Raw genomic sequence first — 12,315 nt, 5'->3', positions numbered from 1 at the left:
CAGCCCCCAGTTGTTGTGGCTATCGGCTGATAATGGCTCCCTTCTCCTGACAATTACCCTCAGTTGATGGGAGCTCTTTGCCCAGGAGGTTATGACCTCTCTAAAGGCAGCCTGTAGTCAGTGACTAATTTGGGAGTAAAGCTATCGTGGGGTTTGTGCTCCAGAGCCCACTTCCTACGGATCAGAGGCTAGCCTTGACCTGAGACCTTGCTTGATTCTGTCCCTTTTCCCTCTGCTGCTTATTCCCTCCCTTACAGGCTTTTTAGAAAGAGCACCCTCAACAAATTATATAAACCCCTATACCTGTCTTAGGCTCTGCTTCTCGGAATTTCTACCCTTTACTTCATTGAATCTGAGATACTGTCAATGGTAAGGTTATTATTAAGAAAGAAAAATGCTGACAATTAATATGTGACATGCCTTCAGTTCTCAGACACACCCTAATTTCAGTGGGAAAAAAATGCATCTTCGAATTAATTATGGTACATTTAATATATACGGTCTCGCTACATTGCATACACCTATGCCACCTGTTTGCTTATAGACAAATAAACTTTGTTTCAACTATCCTTTTACACAAAATAATTTACAAATCTAGAGAACCACTGCTGTGGTCTGAATGTCTGTTCAACTCCCCCTCCTCCAATTCATACATTGAAATCCTAACCCCCAAAGGTACCGGTATTAGTAGGGGGAGCTTTTGGGGGGTGATTAGGTCCTGAGGGTGGAGCCCTCATGAAAGGGATTAGCGCCCTAATGAAAAAGATCTCACAGAGCTTTATTCTGTCAGGTAAGGATGCAAGAAGTCTGCAGCCCGGAAGAGGGCCATCCCCTGATCTTGGACTTCCAGCCTCCGGAACTGTGGGAAAGAAGTTTCTGCTGTTTACAAGCTACCCAGCCTGGGGTATTTTGTTGGAGGAGCCCTATTGCCATATCGAAATTTGGCTTCAGATCCCTTATTTATGGGTAAGTTTCATCTTATTTGGAGTTTCACCATCAGAGAGAGCAAAGAGAGCTGTTTTGAATAGCAGGGGAAATCATTGTACCTTATCCATGTACAGCTGCTTATCAAGGGCTTTCAGAAAAATTATTCCTGTCCACAGACCGTGAATTAGCCTTTGGGACAGTTTCAGACTGACTGGCATAGAATTAGAGCTAGAGGACAATATATATGAACCCTGAACCTCTGAGGAAGCATCGTTGCTTTCAGGATGAAGTCTTACATCCTTAACATGGATGCAGGGCTGTGTGTGATCTTACCCCGCTCTAATTCTCTACCTTTATCTCCTAACACTCTGACCCCACGTAAACGCACACAGTCACCAGCCACACTCTAGCTTCTTTCCTGTTTGGGAAAGCGCTGTCTTTCTGCCATAATGCCCTTTTCACATGCTGTTTCCTCTTCCTGGGATGCCTTGCCCTTCATCCTCTTTGCCTATTTACCTTTAGCTCAAAGCCTTATCTGATTTCCCAGCTTATAAAGGGTCCCTCATTTCACATTTTAATAGCACTGCAGAGTTCTCCTTCCTGTGAGTGCATAGTTGCATCTTTTTAAAAAATATTTTTAAATTAAAAAAATTTTTTTTATTGAAGTATACAGTCAATTACAACGTGTCAATTTCTGGTATACAGTCAATTACAACGTGTCAATTTCTGGTGTACAGTACAATGTCCCCGCCATGCGTATACATATATATTCATTTTCATATTTTTTTCATTAAAGGTTATTACAAGATATTGAACGTAGTCCCCTGTGCTACACAGAAGAAACTTTTTTTTTTAACCTTTACACTTATTCCTATGGTTATGCAATTAAGACCTATTCCCTTGTTAAGTTACATATTCCGCAAGGATTGCTCCAAGTTCTTGCTCACCCCTGGACCTGTCCCCAGTGTGTGGGGCACCCGATGAATCAGTTGGTTGGCTAATTGAGTAAACAGGGCTGCAAAAACCTTCCTCAACCAGCTGCATGAACACGAAGAATAGTGTAGTGCAATGATTAACTGAGTGTTTAGACCTTGAATCAACGACATTCAAGATAAAATCCTGGTTCTGCCACTTACTAGCTGTGGGATTTGGGGCAAGTTAATTCACATTATTGTGTCTTAGCTTCCTCATCTGTAAAATATTTTTACATACATTATATATATAGCATATAAGTATAATAATTTGGTATCTTATCAAGTCAAAGATGCCCTTGATAGTAAGACACGACACGTATCATTAAGGAAAAACAAACCTACCAATTAAACGAGAACACAAGGTTTCTTATCCCTGAGGCTTTTTTTGTACAAAACTGCCCTCTGTCCATCCGGAGGATTAGACAAGCAGCATCTCAGGAACACTCCGCTGTGTGTGCCCCGCTCGCCCCCAGCCCTACCCGGGAGACTCTCTTCCATGCCTCTGGCCCCACTTCTGCAACACGATCTACCAGCTGGTGTCAGTATGTTTCAGCCGAGAACCGGGAAAATGTTATGAACAACAAATACCGCAGCACGTGCAGTATCAACCATGCTCGTCATTCAACTGAGATGCTGAAAATGTGAACAGCCAGGCCTGTGTGTGACATTGTGGGTGACATCCCCAGCACCGCCTTGCCCTGCTGACCACACTTAGGAGAGGCACAGGCTTCTTAAACTCCCCTCAGATTCAGAGAAATTAATATGTGAAAATAAGTGCATTGGCAAGTTTTTACTTCTTTATTTACATTCTGCATAGTTTTTATTTTATGAAAAAGCTCATTTCAAATCTACGTTAAACTAAGCTGAATACAAAGTGTTGGTGAAGGAAGCCTGAGGGGAGGTGTCTCATTGACAAAAACATATGGCCACTGTCCTCTGGCCTTACAATTTCAGGCAAGGCATTTCAAGTGACTTCATGTTTGCATGTTTCAGAGCTGGAGCCCAAGAAGAGACTCGCCTCCATTGTCAGGTGTCCATCAGCTCCTAGAGCATCAAGTCCCTTCTGCAGTTTGTTCTTTGGTAAAGAGATTACTCCCGCAAGTCTCCATCCCCTGGCTTTGGCCTAGGTCTTGTGCTTTCAGCATCATCTCCATTAATAGTTACTACAGTGATGTGTGTGGTCCAGTTCAACACACCTGGATCTATAATTCAGTGGAGAACATCCAGCAACCTATCCTTTTTTTGGGGGGGTGTAATTAAGTTTATTTATTTATTTTGGAGGGGGTACCAGGGATTGAACCCAGCTCCTGAAGCGCGGCTGCGTCTGGGCTGACATGACCACCCAGGACACCTGCAGAGAATTCTAGGCAGTAACCTCCCATTGGTGGGCGGAGCGGCTTCACCAGGATGATAAGCTTATAACGAAGAGTTCTTTGCAGCTCCGGGAAACCCGCCACCATCCTTTCCTGGCCGTATTTCACCAGCTCCCAAGCTCTTGTTTCACCCGTAGGAGCCATGTAAGTGTTTCCAGGCTTGACCCATTTTCCTTTTGAAATTAACTCCCCTGAAATAATAGACCGTTTGGTATTTTGAGAAGAACCCGTTGGTTCTTGGTTTTCCATTTTCAAACTGGTTAGTCTTTATAGTCCTTGGGCAAGAAGTTCACAACCAAGATGTGGGGGTGAAGGGAAGGGCATGCCTCTGGGGGAGGAAAAAAGAAGGGTGAGTCCCAGGCAGCAGCCTCAGGCGATATGGGGCTGCTGCTTCTCGATCTTAGGTTGCTGTGAGAATTAAGTGCGTTTGAATATACAAAGCACATGGATTACTCATCTGAAAGCCTGGGCACACAGTAATGAATCATCATCTCCCAGCAGATATGATCACCTCTGCCAGGCAGTCTTTATCCTCAGTGTCCTTCTCTGGGGTCCCCTGGAAGGACCAGCTCAGCTGACGTCGCACAGACTCAGCACAGCCCTCGATGAACTGAGTCATCCATTCATTTTACTAATGGAAACAATCAGGAGTCGGGAGAAATTCAGGCTTTTTCAGCTGTGCAGCTGAGAGGTGTAACTCTCCACTGGAACGCCAGCGCCATGAGGGCAAGGATTTTTATCTACTTGTTCACTGCCATCAACCCAGTGCCCAGGATAGTGCTGGGCACCTAGCAGGTACTCACCACATTTAGTCGAATGAATGGCTGAATAACTCTGTAGATATTTACAAGAGTTAATAATATTGAGATGAGAGGATTCACACCATGGAGATGACTCACAGCTGAATCAAGTGTAAAAAAGCCATAGTTGCCCTTTTTCTATGCGTTTAAAATATCCCAGTTTTATGGGACAGTTTTAATGGAAATAAACTTAGTAAGTCAAAGTTCTATGATTAATTATACTCTGCTTCCATTATAATTACGTATTGATCCAAGGCTGTTGGTGGAGCACCTGGCAGCTGTGAAAGAAAAACAGTAGCAGGTGTTTGGACTTAGTTCATGCTTGCTAACTAATTAGATGAGGATTTTTTCCCCTGGAAACCCGAAGCAGTTTTCATTTGGCTCCGAAATTGAAAGTCGGAACCCAGGGGCTTCTGCCAACTCTGTTTATCTCTCTTGCTTCTGGACCGGAAGATAGTCTAGCATTAAGATGCTTTTTGCAGATAACTAATGTTATTCATTAGAAGTCGGTTTTATAGTTTCGGTCTCAGCATTCTGACGATGCCAAATTTTACACAACAGATGGACTAGAGTCAGATTGTCACAGTTTGGATCATAGCTCTACCATTCGCCAGCTGTGTGACTTTGAGCAAGTTACTTAACATTTCTGTGCTCCAGTTTCAACATCTGTAAAATGGGGATAAGGATGATGTTTACATCACTAGATTATGATGACGACAAAACAAACAAATGCCTTGGACACAGTAGTGCTATATGTGTTCCTTGAATCATAAAAATACTTTAATACTTTAGTTCCCAATAAAGTTTTGTCACTAATTGATTATGTGATCATTTAGGCACACAATCGAAGTTGTTATAAACAGGTTTATGTCAGGCTGATATTCACATGTACCTAGTAAAAATGGAAACTGTGATTCCCATATGCAGACTTGGTTGTGCTTAAGGGTGGTTTGGGTGCCAAGCATCAGCTAAGCATTTTGGCACCCTGCAAGAGAAATTCACTCCGGCTACCTTAAGCAAAGCCACGAGGGAGGCCCCCAGAATCTAGCCTTAGGTAGGATGGGAATCTAGGATTTCCAGGGATCTCAGAAGCAGGGCCCATGGAAAATCCCTCTAGGAGTGACTCCCATGATTTTCCCTCTTGCATCACCCCACTAGACAGCTGAGTTCTTCTGAGAGAGTTTGATTGGCCTGAATCACCTGCCCACCCTCAGGCCTGGTGGGAGGGAGCAGGTGTGGCCCCTAGACGGTTGGTCCCAACAGGAGTACAATGAGTAGAGGAGAGAGAGTTATCCAGAGGAAAAGCAGGGGAGGGTTGCCGGGCAAGCCAAAGCATCAGCCATCCACCCCATGAAGAAAGAAAACGGAGGGAGGAGAATGTTTTCTGAAATTCTGTTTATGTTTGTACCATAGGCCTTTCCCAGAATTTAAATGTATATCTCTCGCTGAGAGGCTGGCCCATCCTCTCGGGGCATTCATGCAAAAAGAGCAAGATCCTGGCAATCGTTATAAACTGCTTCTTTCCCTGGCTGAATGAAGCAGATCTCCGGTTGTTTGTATTGCATTAATTTAAATACTAATCTTTGCCTCACATTTTCATGAGAGCAACAATTCCGAGTTTAATCAAAACACATCATGCTGAACTTCCAGAATTCACCAAATGATAAGTGGACAAAAACGACTCACATATTCATGAACCTTTTTTTTTTTTTTTTTTTAGTTGTGTTGTTTTTTGGCTATAAGGACTGTAACATCCAACTTGAAGCTGCATAAGCCAAACAAAAATGTCCTGATGCACCTAACTGAATGTCCAGATGTCGGAGAGGCATTGGACGGGGGTGGAGTTTCACCCAGTGGCTCCAGCTCCTCTCCTCTGAAATCACCATGCTGCTTTCTGCCCTGTTCTCTCCCCATGTTCTTCATCTCAGGCCAGAAGCAAGATGGCTCAGGATTCCCAGGCCTCACGACTACACAGAACAGTATCTGGAGAAAGATGAGGTTACTTCTTAATGCAGATCGCAGGAATAAGGTAACGTCCCCAGAATCTTCTAGAGAACTTTCTTCTCATCTCCTGGGCCCAGACTGGGTCACGTGCCCAATCCTGAAACAACCTTGGGCATCAAGGAGACGCCATCTGTTAACTGGCTTAGATCTGGGGCCTTGAACCAAAGTGGCAAAGGGAGTTATATTATCATGCCTGGTTCCCAACTCACAGGCCACTAGACAACAAGGAGGGGAGAAAGGAACATGTGTTAAAGAGAAAATAAGGTAGGTATTTATCTTTTTTTCTCCCCTAGTATCTGAAACTGACTCCTGCCCCACCCCTATGTCTGAGAAATTTAAGGTTTAGTGGAAGACAGAGGCATTAATGATATAAACCCCATCAGTTTTCTGACCTCCCTCTCAGCAAGAGCAAGGGCATATAACTGAGGCTCCACTGATCACACACCACTGTCTCGGTCAGGTTCTTTTTAGAACCCATGATGCAGAAAGCCTGGAACCTCCTGGAAAATCCATTTGAGTGGCAGGTGGTTGCTGGCTTCCAAGGACATCAGTGACACCAGCAATAATGGTACATCCAGTGTGGGGCTGCCAGATTTAGCAAAGGAAATTACAGGAAACCCAGTTAAATTCAAATTTCAGATAATAAACAATTTTTAGTATAAATAATTTAAGTATGTCCCAAATAATGCAAGGGGCATACTTACACTTTAGACATTATGCATTGTTTATTTAAAATTCAAATTTAACTAAGTGTCCTGTATTTTATCCTATAACCTTAATCCAGTGATGTCCAATTTCCAGTGGCAGCCAACTCCACCCAGGGATGTTCGGTATCAATGGCAAAAGGGTCCTCACCAGACTGGGTTTGTGGCTCGTTTTCGGTTGTGGTCCATCTGCTATCTCCCTCCCTTGCTTCTGCTCAGTTTCCAAAGTTCTGCATCATTGCCAGAAATTCCGTAAGAATAAATCATACAACGTACGCTTTGGTTGCTTGCTACTCTGAACCCTGATCATACAAACCTCAGCATCCACTACAGAAATGTGAACTTGTCCTTTGGCATTGATGTCAGTATGAAACACCAAGGGGAAGGGAACATTTTTAGAGCAGAAGTAGCATGGTACTGAGATCTGGGTCATAGGTGAGGAGCCTTCTTTGCAAGGTTCTGCTTTCTAAGTGCTTTGTCATTACCTTAAGGAATTTCCCAACAACGTCTCCTGGTTTAACTAACCTTAAAGTGTAAAATGGAAAAAAATTCTGTAATCTTAGGTAACTTAAAAATTAAGGGTCGCAAAAGTCTGGCATAGGCAAAAGCCCCTTTCCCTTTCCTTTAGCCCATCCTGACTAATAAAACTAAGCTATTTTCATATATAATAATCTCACTACCGTTGCATTTAGCAATGAAAATATAACGAAAATGTGTAGTGTGAAAAGCATAATGCTTTTTGGATCCTAAATTGAACTGTACTCCTATTAACCTATTACATTCCAAGAATAATATCTCTTCATGGTCTGAATTCCCTTTGGATTAGGGGCTGATACAAATTTACCAGTTGTCACCGGGGAGAACAGTGAAGCAGTTTAATTACGCTAGTGGTTATAGACTAGCTCATGGAAGAGGCATCTTGGTTCTGGATGGTGAAATCTGCTACCCTGCACACATGCCAGGGGATACTGGGTCTCTTGAGCTTATTAAGTGATGATAAAAGTTGTTTGCTGAGGTTGAACATGGTGTTTATAAGCCGGGCACAGCCTCTCCAGCCTTTTCCAGCTTCACTCCCTCACAGTGGGGACAGCTGGCATGGCTCTGGAAGCCAAATATGAAGCAAAGATTCTCTTCACATTTGACAATCCCAGGGGAGTGGTAATAGCTCAGTGGTAGGGCGCGTGCTTAACATGCATGAGGTCCTGGGTTCAATCCCCAGTGCTTCCATTAAAAAAAAAAAAAAAATTGACGCTTCCAAATATGAACAGGCTACTAAAGCATAAGTGTGGTGCATTTTTTTCTCCCACCCAGTAGCCATTCTTCTTTTCTCACATACCCTGATTTCCTCATGGAAAAGTATTGCTCCCTACTATGTGAAATCCCAGAGAAACAGAGAAACCAAAGCCTTCATTCTACTAAAGAAGCTGAGGGGTTCCCTGAAGGCTCCTTCCACAGGATCCTACATCTCACGGTCCCAGCCTAGCCATTCTGACCATGTTGACTGGTCCCCCAATGGGACACAACAAAACCTAGACTGGGCCTCCAGAGGAAAAAAAAAAAAAAAAAAGGCTCTTTTTCACTGGATTTAAAGTGCTGGAAGATTAGGTTTGAAAGCGTAGGGGCCAAACCGCCACCACAGTGAAGAGGCTTGTCTGAAAACAGAGCAAGTCAGAGGCCAGAGAACCAAAGGATAAAAGAGAAACTGGGTCCTGGTGACATCACTTGACCTTTTGCGTGAAGTCATGACTAGAGCTACACCTTTCCCTGGAATTGCCAAATTCTCCTTTTCTAGGTCAGTGTGGTTCCTGTCATTTGGGACAGAGTTTAAATGATAGCTGGTTTTCCCCCTACGTGCAAGCATGAGACTGTCCAGAATGAAGGTCGTCACAGCCAGGGCGAGGACCAAGGCCTCTGACCTCTGGGTCACTGTTGGGCGGGGTCTCATCCAACTGTAACTTCAGGCAAATCCCCTCACCTCTCTCTATCTCCTCCCCATCAAAGGAATGTTCCTACCTGCCCTAGAAACTCACGTGGCCGTTGTGGGGGTAGTAATGTGGAAGGAACAGATGTGGAAAGGCATTTGGCTACAACACCGTTCTGTGATGATAGTACTGTATTTGCTTTCTGGGCAACCTGGGAAGCTTTACCAAAAGAAGCAACTCTGGAACGAGGCTTTTTTTTTTTTTTTCCTCCTCAAAGGGCATAATTTCTTCCAAAATTGAAGAGTTTACAAGATAAATTGCCTTTTAATTCAGCCATCTTGCAGTTAATTTTTTGCTTCATGTTTAAGTTTTTGGTGCTCAGACCATATTTCTACTAAGAGCTGATAGCTGTTTTCAGGTGGGAATGGTCAAAAGCGGAATATAATTATGTCTGTGGTCTATGACTAATTTAGATAATGTTCAGTAAGTGCTACTTCACAAAACCCTGCCCTCGGCGCAGGATTAAATGGAATTGGTATACTGGTTTGTTTGGGTGGGTGAGGAGATAGGGCTGTTCTACATTGTATGTTTCAGTTATCAGATTTCTCTAGAAAATCGAATGCATTTCTAAATGCGTTTCCAGAGAAAATGACTAAGTGTGAGTAACACCATCATTTCCTGTAAATGGCGAAAGGGTTAAAGATCAAAAGAGAGGAAAAAAACTCAAGTCCTTTGCAATTGTTTCAGAACTGGGTTAGCATAACTGCTACTGTAAAACATGCCATTTTGTTATTAGACAAAGTGTTTACTAGTTTCTGCAATCAAGAAGCGAAATAGAAAAGGATCTGAAGTAAGTAGAGATGAAACCCCCATCTCTCAGGCTCTTGTGTCTCTACAAGGAAATTTTGACCCCAACAAGGTCTGATTATAGCCGCACATCTAAGTCTGTTTTCCAATCTTGTGGCCACGGTCGGGATTTGCCTTCTATTCAGGGAGCAATGAAAAGATAACTGAAGGGTCTCAGGCAGAGGCATGCGGTGCTCAGACGTCCATACTGATAGGTGAATGGATTACAGGGGAGCAAACATCATAGCAGGGAGGTGAGTTACGAGGGTGTGACATGGTAAGAGATGACGTGGTCTGCACCGGGGCAGTAGCAGTGGGGGTAGAAATGAGGAACCACCAAGTGCTTTACTGGAGTAGAGATCTCCTCGATGAGCAAAACGAAGATGACCTCATATCCAATAAATTACTTGCAGTGATACATTTGAAACTGTTGTTGACTCTTCAATTCCCCTTTGCTGATAAAGATTCTAATGAAGGACTTACCCTGTTCTCCTGGGAGGAGGATCATGAGACAATATGGACCTCACAAACATGTGCCAAGTGGCCAAGATAAACAAAACTAAGGGCCAATATAACAGAAAAATCCAACGGATGATGTGGTTACATCTTGGCTTGTGTCACCTTGACTGTACCCTCAAAGTTGCCAACATCGGGAATAATTTTGAAAGCACTTGTTAGACCATTAAATTACTTCTTTGTCATCAAGTAATTTCTGCATAGTTCTAGGATTAGACTTGCTGGACAACCATGTGCTTCAAATGAACTCTTACTACTTTTATGTCTTAAGGCTCCAACCAAGTAAAATTCTTTAGTGGGATCAGTCTCCTTCCCTTAAAGTTTGCCTGTTTGTAAGAATAATTGTTGGATTATTGATAGAGTGCCACTAAACACTGTGGCGTGCCAATATCCATGTAGGTAAAGAGCAGATCATTGAAAAGACATACTTCCTGGTGGATGGGTGGCTATAAATAAAACAAGTTGTCTTCCGCACAAGAGTTAGGGTCACTTTTAGCTCTAGACCAGTTGTTAATGGCACCAGACAAAGATAATCTACCCACATTTTCTCTCTCTACCTTTTGGAGAGATAAGATTTCCACAGTATGATTAGAGAAATTGGACTCATCTGACTTCTACAGGAAGGGTTTTTATTTCATTCTTTGTCTTTTATCATTTTTCAGAGCATCATATTTATTTACATTAGATGATTTCGTAAAAGCAAATAGATACCTTTATCCCATTTTTGTTTTATAGTTCAGTGGCCCTTAGAATATTCACAAAGTTGTAGATTCACCATTATCTAATTCCAGAATATTTTCAAGACCTCAAAAAGGAACGCCACACCTATTAGTAGTCACTCCCCATCCCCCACCCCCCACCCCACCCCCGGTCCCTGGGAACCACGAACATACTTATTGACCATATGGATTTGCCTATTCTGGACATTCCCAAAAAATGGAGTCATATTAAAAAGTGGCCTTTTCTGTCTGGGTGGCTTCTTCTACTCAACTAGCCTATTTTCAAGGTTCATCTATATTGTGGCATGTATCATAACTTCATTTCATTTTATGGCCAAATAATTTTCCGTTGTGTGGATATCCCACATTTGTCATCCATTCATCAGTTGATGGACATTTGGGTTGTTTCTACATTTAAGCTATTAAGAATAATGCTGCTATGAACAAGTTTTTGTGTGTAAAAATATTATCAATTTCTTGGGTACATATCTAGGAGCAGAATTGCTAGATAATATGGTAACTCTATGCTTCATTTATTGAAGAATTACCAAACTGTTTTTCACAGCTGCTGCTCCATTTTTCATTTATTTCCACCAGCAGTGCATCAGCATTCCAGTTTCTCCACATCCTTACAACACTCGTTTTTGTGCTATTACAGCCATCTTAGTGCGTGTAGAGTAGTAGCTCATTGTGGTTTTAATTTGCATTTCCATAATGATTAATGATGGGGAACATATTTTCATGTGCTTATTGGCCATTTGTCTATCTTCTTTGGAGAAATGTCTATTCAAATCTTTCATCAATATTCTAATGGGTTGTCGTTTTACTCTTTGAGTTGCAAGAATTCTTTACGTATTCTAGATCTAATCATCAAAAAGTTCCCCTACTCCTCTCTGCAACACCCCCCCTCCACCCAGCATCATGACCACTGAGTTGCTTTCTGCCCCTCTCGATTAGTCTTTCCCATTCTAGAACTTTGTATGAATAGATTCATATGAATGGGTTTTTAAAGCATGGAGTCTTTTCTGTCTGGCTTCTTCCACTTTGCATAGTATCTCTGATATTCATCCATGTTATCGTGTGTATAAGGAGTTCATTTCCGTTGCTAAGGAGTATTCCGTTGCTAGGGCTATGTCACTTTTATTAGTTATCAGTAGTAGCAGTTTTCACCTGTTCATGAACATTCAGGTTTAGTTTGGGGCTATTATCAATAAAGTCGCTATGAACGTTCATATGCAAGTCTTTGTGCAGATCTGGGTTTTCATTGGGTAAATACCTAGAAGTGGAAATACTGTACCATATGTTAATGTATGTTTAACTTCATTTAAAAAAAAAAAAAAAGCAAAACAAAACAAAACCTTTCCAAACTGTTTTCCAAAGTGGTTGTACAATTTTACACTTCCATCAGCCATGTTATGGAAGTTTCTAGTTAATCTACAAACTCACCAACGTTTGGTGATATCAGCCACTTAAATTTTACCAGTCTAGTGGGTGAAAAGTGGCATTTCATTGTGGTTTTAATTTGAATTT

General features: G+C 42.2%; 1 pseudogene; it reads right to left on the bottom strand.

Annotated features, from left to right (window-relative positions):
* Window positions 1-2,843: 2,843 nt before the first annotated feature.
* Window positions 2,844-3,612, bottom strand: LOC105080984 (ADP-sugar pyrophosphatase pseudogene; annotated as a pseudogene).
* Between the last annotated feature and the right edge of the window lie 8,703 nt (window positions 3,613-12,315).

Source organism: Camelus bactrianus, chromosome 4, assembly GCF_048773025.1.
Source record: "Camelus bactrianus isolate YW-2024 breed Bactrian camel chromosome 4, ASM4877302v1, whole genome shotgun sequence".
NCBI classification, from domain to species: Eukaryota; Metazoa; Chordata; class Mammalia; order Artiodactyla; family Camelidae; genus Camelus; species Camelus bactrianus.
Note: the sequence above shows the minus strand (reverse complement) of the source record. Positions and strands in the feature narration are given on the sequence as shown.